Source organism: Sinohyriopsis cumingii, chromosome 7, assembly GCF_028554795.1.
Source record: "Sinohyriopsis cumingii isolate HCF-2022 chromosome 7, ASM2855479v2, whole genome shotgun sequence".
NCBI lineage: Eukaryota > Metazoa > Mollusca > Bivalvia > Unionida > Unionidae > Sinohyriopsis > Sinohyriopsis cumingii.
In genome coordinates this window covers 101,196,455-101,209,235 of record NC_142967.1, presented here as the reverse complement: position 1 = coordinate 101,209,235, position 12,781 = coordinate 101,196,455, and positions in this window count along the sequence as shown.

The window sequence follows — 12,781 nt, the reverse complement described above, 5'->3', positions numbered from 1 at the left end:
GTAAAGATTACTTTGAGCTACGTTACAAGGCATGAATGTGTTAAAGAATCGAACGACTTTTTGATTTTTGAAAGGTCAATTTTTTTCGAATTGTCAGTGCAAGAAGATATTTCCGATGCCAACGATCGGAATGACATTTGAGCGCAAACTGAAACCAATAAGGCAATCATTCACAACCACATGGAAGAAATATCTAAAAGCATTTCGAACTTAAAATATCTTTCATTTTTTTCAAAATCAATCTACTATGAAACATATATGCCATAATTAAAGGTTTGGAAAAGAACCTTTTAAAGAGTTTACCAGTTTCGAAAGGAATTTAATGCATATCATCATATCAGCAATGTATAGTACAGATAATCTTGATCTGACATTCAATATGGGTTCCTTTATTAAAATAAACAAATAGTGACATCTTATTTAATAAAACACAGAAAGAGTATCCAAGGTTCAAGATCTAATTGATATGAGATGGATCTTCTTTTATATGTGACCGCCATGAACTAACAATCAGCATGAAATTGAAACAACTTTTGCTTCAAATGCACACACGTAAGTTTCAAGGGAATTTGATAGCGAACATACTAGCATTAAAATCTTTAACATACGACAATAATACTCTCGCATAAAAAATTAGAAATCCTGTTGCTGGCTTTTTTTTCAAAATTACATAGCCAATAAAAACCAAATTTCACAGACAGCAATATATCATCACTAAGATGTCTGGAGACTGTGTATCAAGTATGGCCACCGTTGATAAAGGCTGGCAAACCATTTGAAGATTTCTTAACAACTGCTTATTTAATTGTGACCAGAATATGCAATTGTAACTAAGCAACATGGCCAGAAAAAGTTATACAAATAATGTGTATACAGCAACAAATGTGACTGGAGCTATTACACATAAGATAACCTATACAGAGACTTCTTCATATTTTCTTGTCGAATTTCAAATAACATTCACAGAGAACATCCTAGTACCAATCAATTTCACTGTAACAACAAAAACTTTCACTGGAAATCCTCACCATAAAGGATCGACTAGCTGAGGCAGAATCCGCGAGAGAGTGCGAACAACCAAACAGAAGACCTCCTGATCCGATAGCAGGTGATAAAAGTAGTATCATCCCACTTCTTCCGAGGCTGAGACCTTCAATGGAATACTTTCATTTGAATGTCGAATAAATGTAGAAGTATAGACTTTGGCAATATCCACATCCAGGTACAAAATGAGATCAATGCGGAACAATTGTTTAGGTTTCTTATATACAGCGATGACCTCGAGTGGAAATAAAATTTAGATCAACGTTGCTACGATAATTGAGAACAGTATTTAGGGATTTGTTGTTGCTTTTGAACATACTAGACATTGATATAAGTCAAAAACATACAAATTATTTTAAGTATGACATTGATATTAGTCAAAAACATGCAAAGCGTTTTTAAGTATGACAAGAAGCACATTCAAGTATAAATTGATGTGATATTGGAACCCACAATTTTACCTGGGAACGTATACAATAAAAAGAATATGTAACCTTTACGAAATTGCATTTCTTTTGGGCCGCAAATTATTGTACAATATCAGCTTCATACTTCCCCCATAATATAATGACCAGACATACTAATACTATTCCTCTGGCTGACTGATATGATTCTTTAGTTCTCCATGACATGATATCGTCTTTCAATAGTTTCCAATTATTCTGACAATCTAGCCTATGAGTATACCTTTTTCGTTTACAATTAGAGTGAAATCAAAGATACCTTCAAGACAATATTGTTTATTTCCACACAAGGATGTTTTCGTAATAGATAGATACTAAGAGTATTATATTTCCTCCTTATAGAAAATTTTTATTAACACAGAGCTGGGTCACATGCTAGAGAACATGCTATTTTGCTACAATAATTTATACAATTTACGATATATTTGTTCATAATCTATCTTGAAATCAGTAGTTCATTCGATTCTGGAATGATTATTTACCTGAACGATTGGTGAAGATTAGATTTAAAAATATATGTTCCACCTCCGAGAATGCTATCCATTGTTTATCGATACATTTAAAATTTAACCACGGAAAGTCGTGTCTAGTGTATTTTTAGGCGTGACACACCAGATAAACTACCACACGAAGCCGCAAGAAACATAATAAGAATGAAATCGAAAGCCGTGATATCATATGCAAACTAAACGATTGCAATTTAAATTCAGCCAAAAAGACAAAGATAAACAAAATCAGGAAAATCACGAAAACTCGAGGATTTTTGTTTATTCATAATAATATTAGATTTTTTAATTCTTAGCTTGAATCGAAGCAGCTACAAATGTTGAAAGAATAATGTCAGGAATTGCCATATTAATTACTTAAATAATAGTATAACAAGTCAGTTTAATGAAGGTCTCTTTACCTTTCTTAGAGAATGATATTTGATATTTTTGAATATGCTATCTTGATCTGCAAATGTATGGGAATATAAACAAAGACGAGATTCAATTGACATTGTTTTGTATTTTGTTTGTTTATCTGTATTTTCTGTGGAGCATCATCCTTTTCTCTAAGCAAGGATTGCTCTTTGACCCACAAAAGTTTATTATCGTTCGGATGGTTCCCCTCACCATACTGGAATATGATACATAATGTTTTGTCTTTTGCGTAAACTCATTCAAAATCAAACCATTCTTTATGTATGTATGTATGTATATATATATATATATATATATATATATATATATATATATATATATATATATATATATATATATACTAAATTGTTCCAAGCCAGAGGTCTTTACTTGACCGAGCGGTGTAAAACCATGGCGCGATTCCCACTAGTAGTCATAAGTTTACCCCAAATTTCCACAGACTTTCAGACAACTTCAGTTGTAAATCAGAAAGTCCGACGTGTCCGTTCTATACATAAATGTTACTCTAATCAAGGCAAGACCACAGATATCACAACCTGCCAAATATATATCAACCGCACATCCGCATGGTATCTCTTCATCAGGTTTCCGTACAGCCGGCAGTTCACACCGTAGAAACTATACAACTATCCCTTAACACATGGAACTATATTAACTACTCCACTTTAGGCCAGTAAAAATATGGTTTACAGGCACATTTCGCCAGTACAACTGCATCACATTTGCCACCATGGCGACATAAACGGTATCTGCCGAGTCCCTTTTTTTTATTTCATTGTGTAATTTACCGGTTTTCTACCTTAAATACTCTCACTGCAGTCACACCACCAATGTACACCACTAGCTTTTAGTAGGGAATTTGTTATTTCAGAAACACGCATTCGGTTTGGACCTGAACTCATTATTAATGAACCATGGCATCATGGAAACTCGCTGATTCTTTAATCCGTGACCTTAGCTGCTAGTAATTGGCTAATTATTTCGGGCAAAGGAATATTTATATTGCACCGAATTCTTATAATCAGACAAGTACTCAAAAAAATCTAAGACTTCCTTAAAACGGGGCGCTATAACCAAATTCGCATACTCTAGATTTATTACCTGTCCAACGTCTTTAAAAAGATCACTCGACTGCGAGTGAACAAACCTCACACTTCAGTGGTCTAATCAAAATTGACGACTTTCCCTGAAATCAACCACCAACCCGATTTATGAATCCCAAATATGATTAAGACAAAACTCTCAATCAATAGACATCCGCAACCAAACTGTTTTTTGAAAAATTGATTGCTTATAAGTAAACTAAATGTCAACAATAAACACAAATTAACCAGGCTGAACAAAAGTAACACAGGAATATTCCTCTTTACCCGAAAAACTCAGGTCTGGGGTTTGCATTTCCACCAGGATAAACGTATCCCAACAGACCTTAGCGCCACCTGGGCGCAATATATTTTTCGACTCAGTCTCGGTCAGCCGATCATATCTCCTTGCAACTAACTCACTACAAATGGACCAATGCTATTGCGACCAAACATAGCCATAAGAGAACCTACTCGCAAAAGCAAAAGTTCGGAACACCGTCACATAAACGATTCAACTATACTGTGGTGTGCAATACCATTACTTCATGCTGCTAATTAATTATTAAGTACTATGAATTGTCCTTCAGAACTTCCCAAATGGACACGATTGCTTCCAAGCAAGCCATTCAAACTATCCATGATGGAAACCACATTGGACCATAACGATTGTCAAGATGGTAGCGAACAATTTGTAAAATACACTGTACGAAAGTTTAAAACTGTTATGATCTAACACAGCACAAGATTAATTAAAAACAACTTATTCATAAGAACATGCAAGCTAGACATCTCTCATCACATACTGAATTCATTAGAATCACACTATTTGCACAGCCGTTGGGCGCAGATCAATTTGATTTTATCTGCGCGGTTTCTGTGTCTCAACCTGTTTGACGCTTTGCCTCATACCAAAACAAAACTTACAATCACGGGGAAACGAGTAGTACCCATCCATGAAAATATATATCGCCACTTCTATCGGCTAGGCAAATGTGTCTGATATCAAATTTTTATCTTTCCGTACTGAACGCCTTGCTCTAAATGGCGTTTTTATTAAATTAGTCTCAAAATACACCAGCGGAACAGAGCTTTTGCATGTTTTTTTTTAATTGGATCAGTGTTTGGCTTCGTCCTAATAGTCACGTACCTAAAAGATTTAGGCAATGCACAGAGAGCGCGTGCATTTTTGTTTATAATGGTCACTGTCGCCCAGTACAATTTCAAGAGCGTTGATCGTCATTTCCTTAAATTCTAGATGGGTTGCGCCTACAAAAAGTGTATATAGACACAAGTTTCAACACTTGTATTTTAGCAAAGTGATCATTCCTAATCTCGTTGTTTTTGCAAGGTGTCCATTTCCACTGTCCTAGTAAAGAGAATGTAGAAGAAAAACAAACTACCCTTCTTCGGTTGCTGTTTGTCAGACTTACTCCTCTACCGTTTGCGTAGCATATCGACTGCATCACAATTTCGACCGGATTTAATTATCATCTCATTTTAAAATTTAAACAACTGAAACAAAACGTATTTCCTTCATAACGTTAAGGCAGAGAATCTCCATGTCTGTTTCACCACACGGTAAGTATCATTTTATATTTTGATACACGCCTGGCGTCTATACACCGAGAGTAGCATGAAGTCCATTATTTAACTCAAATTCCCAGGACCTCAAGACAGCAGTCAAATGAAAGGCTCTTAAACACGCAAATGCTGCAGTAATTTTCTCTAATCACCTAATTACCACCTAATGACTACACATTACGAAACTCAAATTTCACAAATGCATAGTTGTTCTTGCTTTACATTGGATTGATTCTCCTGTAAGCTTTTCTGAGCTGAAAATTAGTACTTCGAGCCAGCTAAAGGAAAACAAGACACAAACACCCAATCAAAAGAATTATTCATGTCTCAAATTAGTAGACACGCATGCCTAACTATATCTATAGAATTCTCTATGTTCAGAAAATATAGAGGGTCCTTTATTCGAAACCATGAATTCTCCTGAATGCTTTATATTAAGATATATGCTCCTAGAAGTTGACTAATTACTCAGGCTGAGAAACGTGTTTTGAAGAAGAAAAAAAAAACTTCAGTTCCCGTAATAATAATAAAATGTTCAACAAAAATATATTTGTAGATCTATTTACCTGGACTAAAATACCCGAAACTATATAATAAGGCTATATTTACTGTATTTTGAGACAAATACTTATTATATTTATTCAAACATTGTTTGGAATTGGATACAGGACAAAACGTAATATACTGCAAAATCCGTAGAGATTTATTTATTTAAGACCAAATAGGTTGATTTTAGAGGGAGAGAGTTGCTCGATCTGATCTTGATTTCTCTGATTTGTCAGGAATGCACGCAAATTACGTATTTAAAAAGAGAACGACTTACAACCTGGTAAGCTCGGAGACTGACCCAAAATTAGAAATTGTGGATATAGTCCCAACAGCTCAGCTACAGAGATGTCCTTGTGCACCTTTTTACATGTTGCTTTAAAGTTTTAAAATTCCCCAAATCTCCATAACACATCAAATAAAGTGACATGTTATTGATTTTCTTAAGTTCATAGTAGAACTGAAATTTAATGTGTGGGCTATTTTCAAAGCCAATAAAGATACTTACTACCAGATGCAACTTTTATCTTAAAAACGACCTATAATATAACAGATGCCCATAGGTTCGGTCTTGTCAGTATTAATGGGGTGACGTATGTGAAGGAGAAAAAAAATGTTAATATTATACCCAGAGGTACAATAGGGAAGAGGGCATGAAAATGGAAATTTAACATAATTTAACATTATGATGACAATATGAGGGAGGATCAGGGTAATTTACCATTATGGATGGTAATACTGGGGAACGAGAATTTAACATGGTGGAGTTATGGATTGTGGTGGGGTGATATTAACATGACAGAAATAATACTATGGGGCACGTTAAATTATCATTATAGATTTCACTATGGAAAGGTAATAAATGGAATGCAGGAAAAGGTTAATTTTATATTACGGACAGAAAAAATGGGCCGTTGTAACTTTAACATTGTGAGCCACTTTGGTGGCTTTGGGGAATTTAACAATTTATGAGTTGGAATGTAACATGACTGAATGAATGTGGCGGGAAAAGAAATATCAGGGGTAAAAGACAGGAAAAAGGACATGAATAATTATCGACAAGGACTTTCTTCTACAATCCAACACTCGTCTCTTTAGAATCCAATACACATGCTTATTGTACAGTCCAACTACCACACTTACAAACAAACGGATAGTGGGTAATGGGGGTAGGCCATGGTCACTAACATATCATCTAACAGACCCATACCCACCCGTGCTGACCAACACTCGTACACAGACACCAACACATGTCAAAGTAGTGGGCTGTAGAGAAAGGGGTAAGGTTTATTACACAGACCTACAAGAATTACATAAAAAACATATATCTTGTAACGATGCAGTGGGACAAATGTTATGCACTTACATATGTTATACGTTATATTTTTACGGAGCAAGAGACAGGTTGACTTTATTCCATAAACGCCATTGCAACATTGTATAAAAATTGTTCAAAAGACCACATTCAAGTTCTAAATTTAGAGTTAGGTTTCGAGGTCAACGTGCTTGAAGGTTGATTATAAAAATAACGCGTGGGTGCTACAGTACTGCCTTCCCTCTGGAAGGATCTTGTCTCTGTCGGTGTGGTGATATTAGTGGTGATGCATAAGGGATGACGTTCTCGTCTTGTTCTATTCATTTATATTATCTCACTATATAGAGACCTACTTTAGAAAGGTTCAGTGTACAATGCGTCATATTGGTTGCAAGAAAGAGAAGATATTTCCAAGTGAGTGCGTGCGTGTATATGTGTGCATGCGTGCTTTAATGAATTGTACTATATCTCGTCTCTCTTTTGATTAGTTTCAAGAGCCCAATAATTTGTTCTTTGTTCGTTTATCTGTTTTTTCTTGGCATTCATTCACTCAATTATTAGACAGCGGTTGTGTGTGCAATATTAATCTTCCCTTTAACCCAGTTTACGGATACAGTTGTACTTTCTTTCACAACTACAGACACTCAGCGTATACTGTCCATCACCATTGTACTTTCGTTGGGTTTCCTGTTTCTTTTCAAGCGATTTTTTTGGTCTCTAGTTCCTCTTGAAGTTAAATCTAAGCTCAGTGTTGATTTATTTGCTGCAAGCTTCAATACACATCATCCCAATAGAATTTAATTAGTGAATTGTGTGAGTTGGTTGTTGGTATCATCATTGACTCATTGTTTGCTGTCAGTTGGGGGGGGGAGATAATAAATTAGTTGTGAGTTACTTACGGGTGATCCATGTATTTGGGTAGAACAATACTAGCAAAATACAAACATACACTTTCTATCAAGACTCTTTCTAAATGTAACCGTGATGTCTATTATACCGTCCAATCTGTAAGCTGTACCTTTAACTGATTTGAAATGTTTTCGTGCGAAAATGTGGAAATTATGGGCGGCATGTCAACTAATAATTAATAAACTGCATGCGATCTCGATATTTGTGACAACAATGTCTTTTCAACGTTCCAACTCCCCCAACATACGCTCAAGCAAGTTCGTGATAAATTCGGCCAATTTATCAGCGGTCACCTCTGCCCTGAAATATTTTAATTTGATGGTGTGATTGCTTTCGTTCTCTCTCTCTCTCTCTCTCTCTCTCTCTCTCTCTCTCTCTCTCTCTCTCTCTCTCTCTCTTACGCAAAAGGATATTAATGTTCAAGGGAGCAGACGGAAGATCAGCAAAATATGAAATTCATCATAGGATGTTTAATTACACTGGAGTAGAATGACAATGAGCTGTAGGTGATGGAGATGACGAAGTCACTCCCGCAAACACCTTACAAGACATGATAATGTTACGTGCTTGAAATTGACTGTCATTCCAATATCACAGGAAAATATCAAAAGTGGGTCGCGATCCAATAAAAGTGTAATTGCTTTAATTCCCTACCTAGCATTCAAAATTATAAATATATTCAATTCATAATAATTGTTGTATATTTATCAAAGTCGTGGGAACTTTTCTTCTATACTCGCACACAAATCGATTGTTTTGTTGCTGTTGTTGTTGTTTGTCTGTTTGTTTTATTTTCTCAATAAGTATCTGCTTTCAGATAGAAAATGACGAAAATCGAACGGGCCGTTTAAAATGGTCATAGGCAAACAAAAGATTATCCATCATAAGCTGTAAGGGATTGTCCATTTAAGTTTGTGTTGAGCGTGGTCTGGGAATTTATTTTAAACCCGAATATTATGTTTCCTGTTGTCTCAAGGTAGCATATTTTGTTAACAAAGATAATGAATGCAACTAGTTCTTTTATCTACAAACGAAAGCAAGAATATTTATTCAAAATAGGTAGGGGTATAAATTTTTCTCACTCCACCCCACCCACAGAAAAAAAGTAAATAAATAGAAAGTACTAAAGTACTAAATTCTTTTCCTCGTCCGAGATCAACTACCAATGGCAACAAGAACTGCATTGTTGTCCATTGAAAACACCAAATCAATATACGTCATGCTTGCTGTTTTAAAGAATGTGACACCTAATGCCGATTTATGAAACTTGCAAGTTTGTTGATCACAAATGCTAGGCACTCAGTAGTAATGTCGATAATCAGAATAGTGGCAGCTTTTGAAAGTAGCAATGTTCTTTATACTTAATGTTTCTTGCCACACTACACATTCCGCTGAATTTTGAACTTTGTTTTATTTTGTCACACTTAATATTCATTGGGTTTCCCCATATCGTTGAAGAAGAACGTAACTGTAGCAGCAATTGAAAGCAACAATGTACCTGATGTGTGTTTTTTAAACATACACGACACCTAACGACATTTCGAAATTATGATCTTGTTTCTTCACAAAGTGTAACAATGCTTACTGTAGTGTTCTCCTACAGCAACCTGAGAAATTGGAGTAGAAGCAACTGATGACAACAATGAAGATTTTATGATTTGTACTGTTTAGAAATACGAGACATAACGGACAAATTTAGGGCTTGAAAGTTTGATTTTTGGGCATAGTTTTAAACAATGTTGCAATTGAGTTATGGAATAAGGTCAACCTTTTTATTTCTCTATAAAACTAAAATCGGAATTTCCATATACACAGTATCTAAAGCGTGGCAATTGTCTGACTGCATCGTCATTAGCCTGGATAGTGTCAGAATATATGTCGATAGGCTCAAAATAGGTGTTATCAACCATAGTATGTGCTGGCATTCAACGTATGTGGAGATAAGTTAGAATAAGTGTTTGTACCTTGCAACAGTTATTGGTCAGTCAGAATATGTGTTACTCAGTCCAAATATATGTTGTTCAGGCAAAATGGGTCTTGATCAGTCAGTCTGTTTCTCTCAGTTAAAACAGGTGTGAAACTCCAAGAAGAGACATTGGTCAGTCAGGATAGGAGTTTGTCAGTCCCAGCATGTCTTGGTTATTCTAAATATGTTTTTATCAGTCACAATAAGTGTTGGTCAGTCAGAATAGGTATGGGTAAGTTACTATTTGTTATGATCAGACAGAATAAGTGTTGGTAAATTATAAGAGGTGTTGGTGTGTAAAAATAGGTATGTGTCTGCAAGAACGTGAGTGAAATCTATAAAAAGAATATACGTTAGTCCTCATAACCCGACCCCCTATTTTGTACGTCATTAGTCATAAGTTTGTATCTGTCTGTGTGTGTGTGTGTGTGTGTGTGTTACTCAGTAAAAGCAGTAATTGGTCAGTAAGAAAGTGTTAGAGACAATCGTATATCTACTCAATTAATGATCCGTTTGTTTGTAAGTGAGTTTACTGAATTGTATAAAATGTTTGTTATATTGTGAGGGCACGAGTGTTATATTGTAAAAGATAGTCTTTGTCCTGCTTATTTTCTGTCATATTCACCACACATGTAACGTTTTCATAAATAGTTTTAAATTTAATTATACCCTTCAGTGTTATACAATCATACAATTTATAAAGTTCCATAGACCCCGATTGTGACATCCGTATTGTATGGACACCCACCCCTCGTTGTCCAACATTTATTTTATCAGTAATGTTAAATCCCTATTTCTCCCATAGATCCATATTTGTGTTAAATTTGTAAATCCCCAACACCACACCACTGACCTAGGTGTTACAGAGTCCGCCTCAGATGCGGGGAAAGTCACGGGTTCGAACGCAGACTGATTCTTACCATTCTTAAAAATGATAGTAACACCTCCCTCGCTAGGCGCTCAGCGTTAAGGGGCTGATGGTAGGATCGATCGGCCTGGTGTCAGGATAATCTGACTGGGTTTGACATGATGCTACATGTCTGAGGCATGATGCTCCAGTGCTAGACATCACTATAAACTGCCACACTGGAGGCATCGTGGCGATATAACTGAAACATTGTTATAACTACGAAAAAACTCCAAAAAACAAACAAAAAAATCACAAATTAACCTTTCTCCCCACAGTGCCATTTCCGTGATCCTAATCTCTAAGTCCCGTATAAATCCGTCATGTTCCTCCAAAAGTGTCATCAGTAATATTAAATTCCCCACTGTCCATACAGAGTTGTCTTCATGTTAAATGTATCATTCTCCTCCTCGTGGTTCGAATCCTATCATCAGACCAGTTAGGGCCAGCTACCATAGTGTGTCCTTAGGCAAGTTTTTCACTGCAATTGCCTCGGCACTAAGTAACCTATTTGTGTTACTATACCGTAATGCACCAAACCGAACCAATCCAATGTCTTCTTAGTGTGATCGTAATGATATATTCCATTCCCAATACTGTCCCCTGATACTATTTTGTTATTTGATCACATTTACCCAGTAATAGCTATATAAAACCTTTACACATCCAAACCTTCAAAATTTCGAATAAAAGAGGTTTAGTAAAATTAGAAGAAAAAAATTAAATTTATGAAAGTATAAATGGTGGGGGGACAGAACGTTATATACACACTCAGCCTTTTTCGTTACATTTATTGTATGCAAACTGTTCGGAGTAAATGGGTTCGCTTCACATTTTCTCTGACATAATTTCCTATAGCAAAAATACTTCGCTCATAGCTTCAGATGATATGTGATGCAGATAAGATGAAAATGAATGCAGCTAGTCAGTTCTCCTTGCCGTTTTTGTTAGTTGAAATGTAATTCAAGAAATTCAGTGGACTCTAAACACTGCATTAAAGTTTTAACTTCTGACCCAGAAAGATATATTGTTTAACAAATAATAGACTGTCCCAATAACATAATTGCGACTTTTGGAAAAACAATTTAGATTTTCGGAAAATCTTTTTCTTGGAAGTGTACTTTCAGAATAAGCATAGATAAATTATAAGTGCTAATCACTAGTTTGGTTACTTGAAACATCGAGCCTGTCTTAATACCCGTAAGTATTTGTTTCATTTCCTTTAGGTGAATGTATAATTTTGTACTCTAAAAAGTTTTAATTTTTCATTTAAAGCCTTTAACGCGAAATAAAGAAACGCTTTTAGACCTACACTGGTAAAATAAAATATTAATATTGACTTGTTTTGAAAATGTTGAGGCTTTGTGACAACTGAAGTTAATTGTACTGTGCTTAATATTAATATACTTTAGTTTCAGAATATGCTCAAGTAAATTACAACGACAATTACTTTGCTAAAAACAAATAATAATAAAACGCTATTTAGTGATTACGTACACATTGTAATTTCTTTCGAATGTGTTTGAATACTTAAACTAGGAATTTACAGAGACCGTTTAATGAACAGAATAAACGAAATAGTTTTAGTTGGGCAATTAAAAATAATGTAATTATGTATACTGGCAAGTAAGAACAGCTATCAAAATGAATATTTTAAGCGATTAGTAGTTTTGAAAGCAACTGCTTTATTACACAGAACCCCATTGATCAGGTGACTCTCACCTTTATTAGCATCAATATAATGTGATATTATTGTTTGCACTGGCGTACCGAATAGGGGGCAGTTCGAGCGAATAGGGATGGTGACAACAGAAAACGAAATAAAGAGGGAAAAGGAAAGGAAAAGATGCAAATCAGGATATTATTTAGAAAAATTAGTGATGCCGCCCTTGATAAAGCCGCCGCCCTAAAATAAGAGGCAATGGGTGGCATCTTGGACCTTCGTCCCGGACGACATTTTAGCTCCGTACGCCGCTAAATGTTCGTGTTATTGTGATATAACCATGTCAAACCAGTATAACAACGTTATAATGTAGTACAA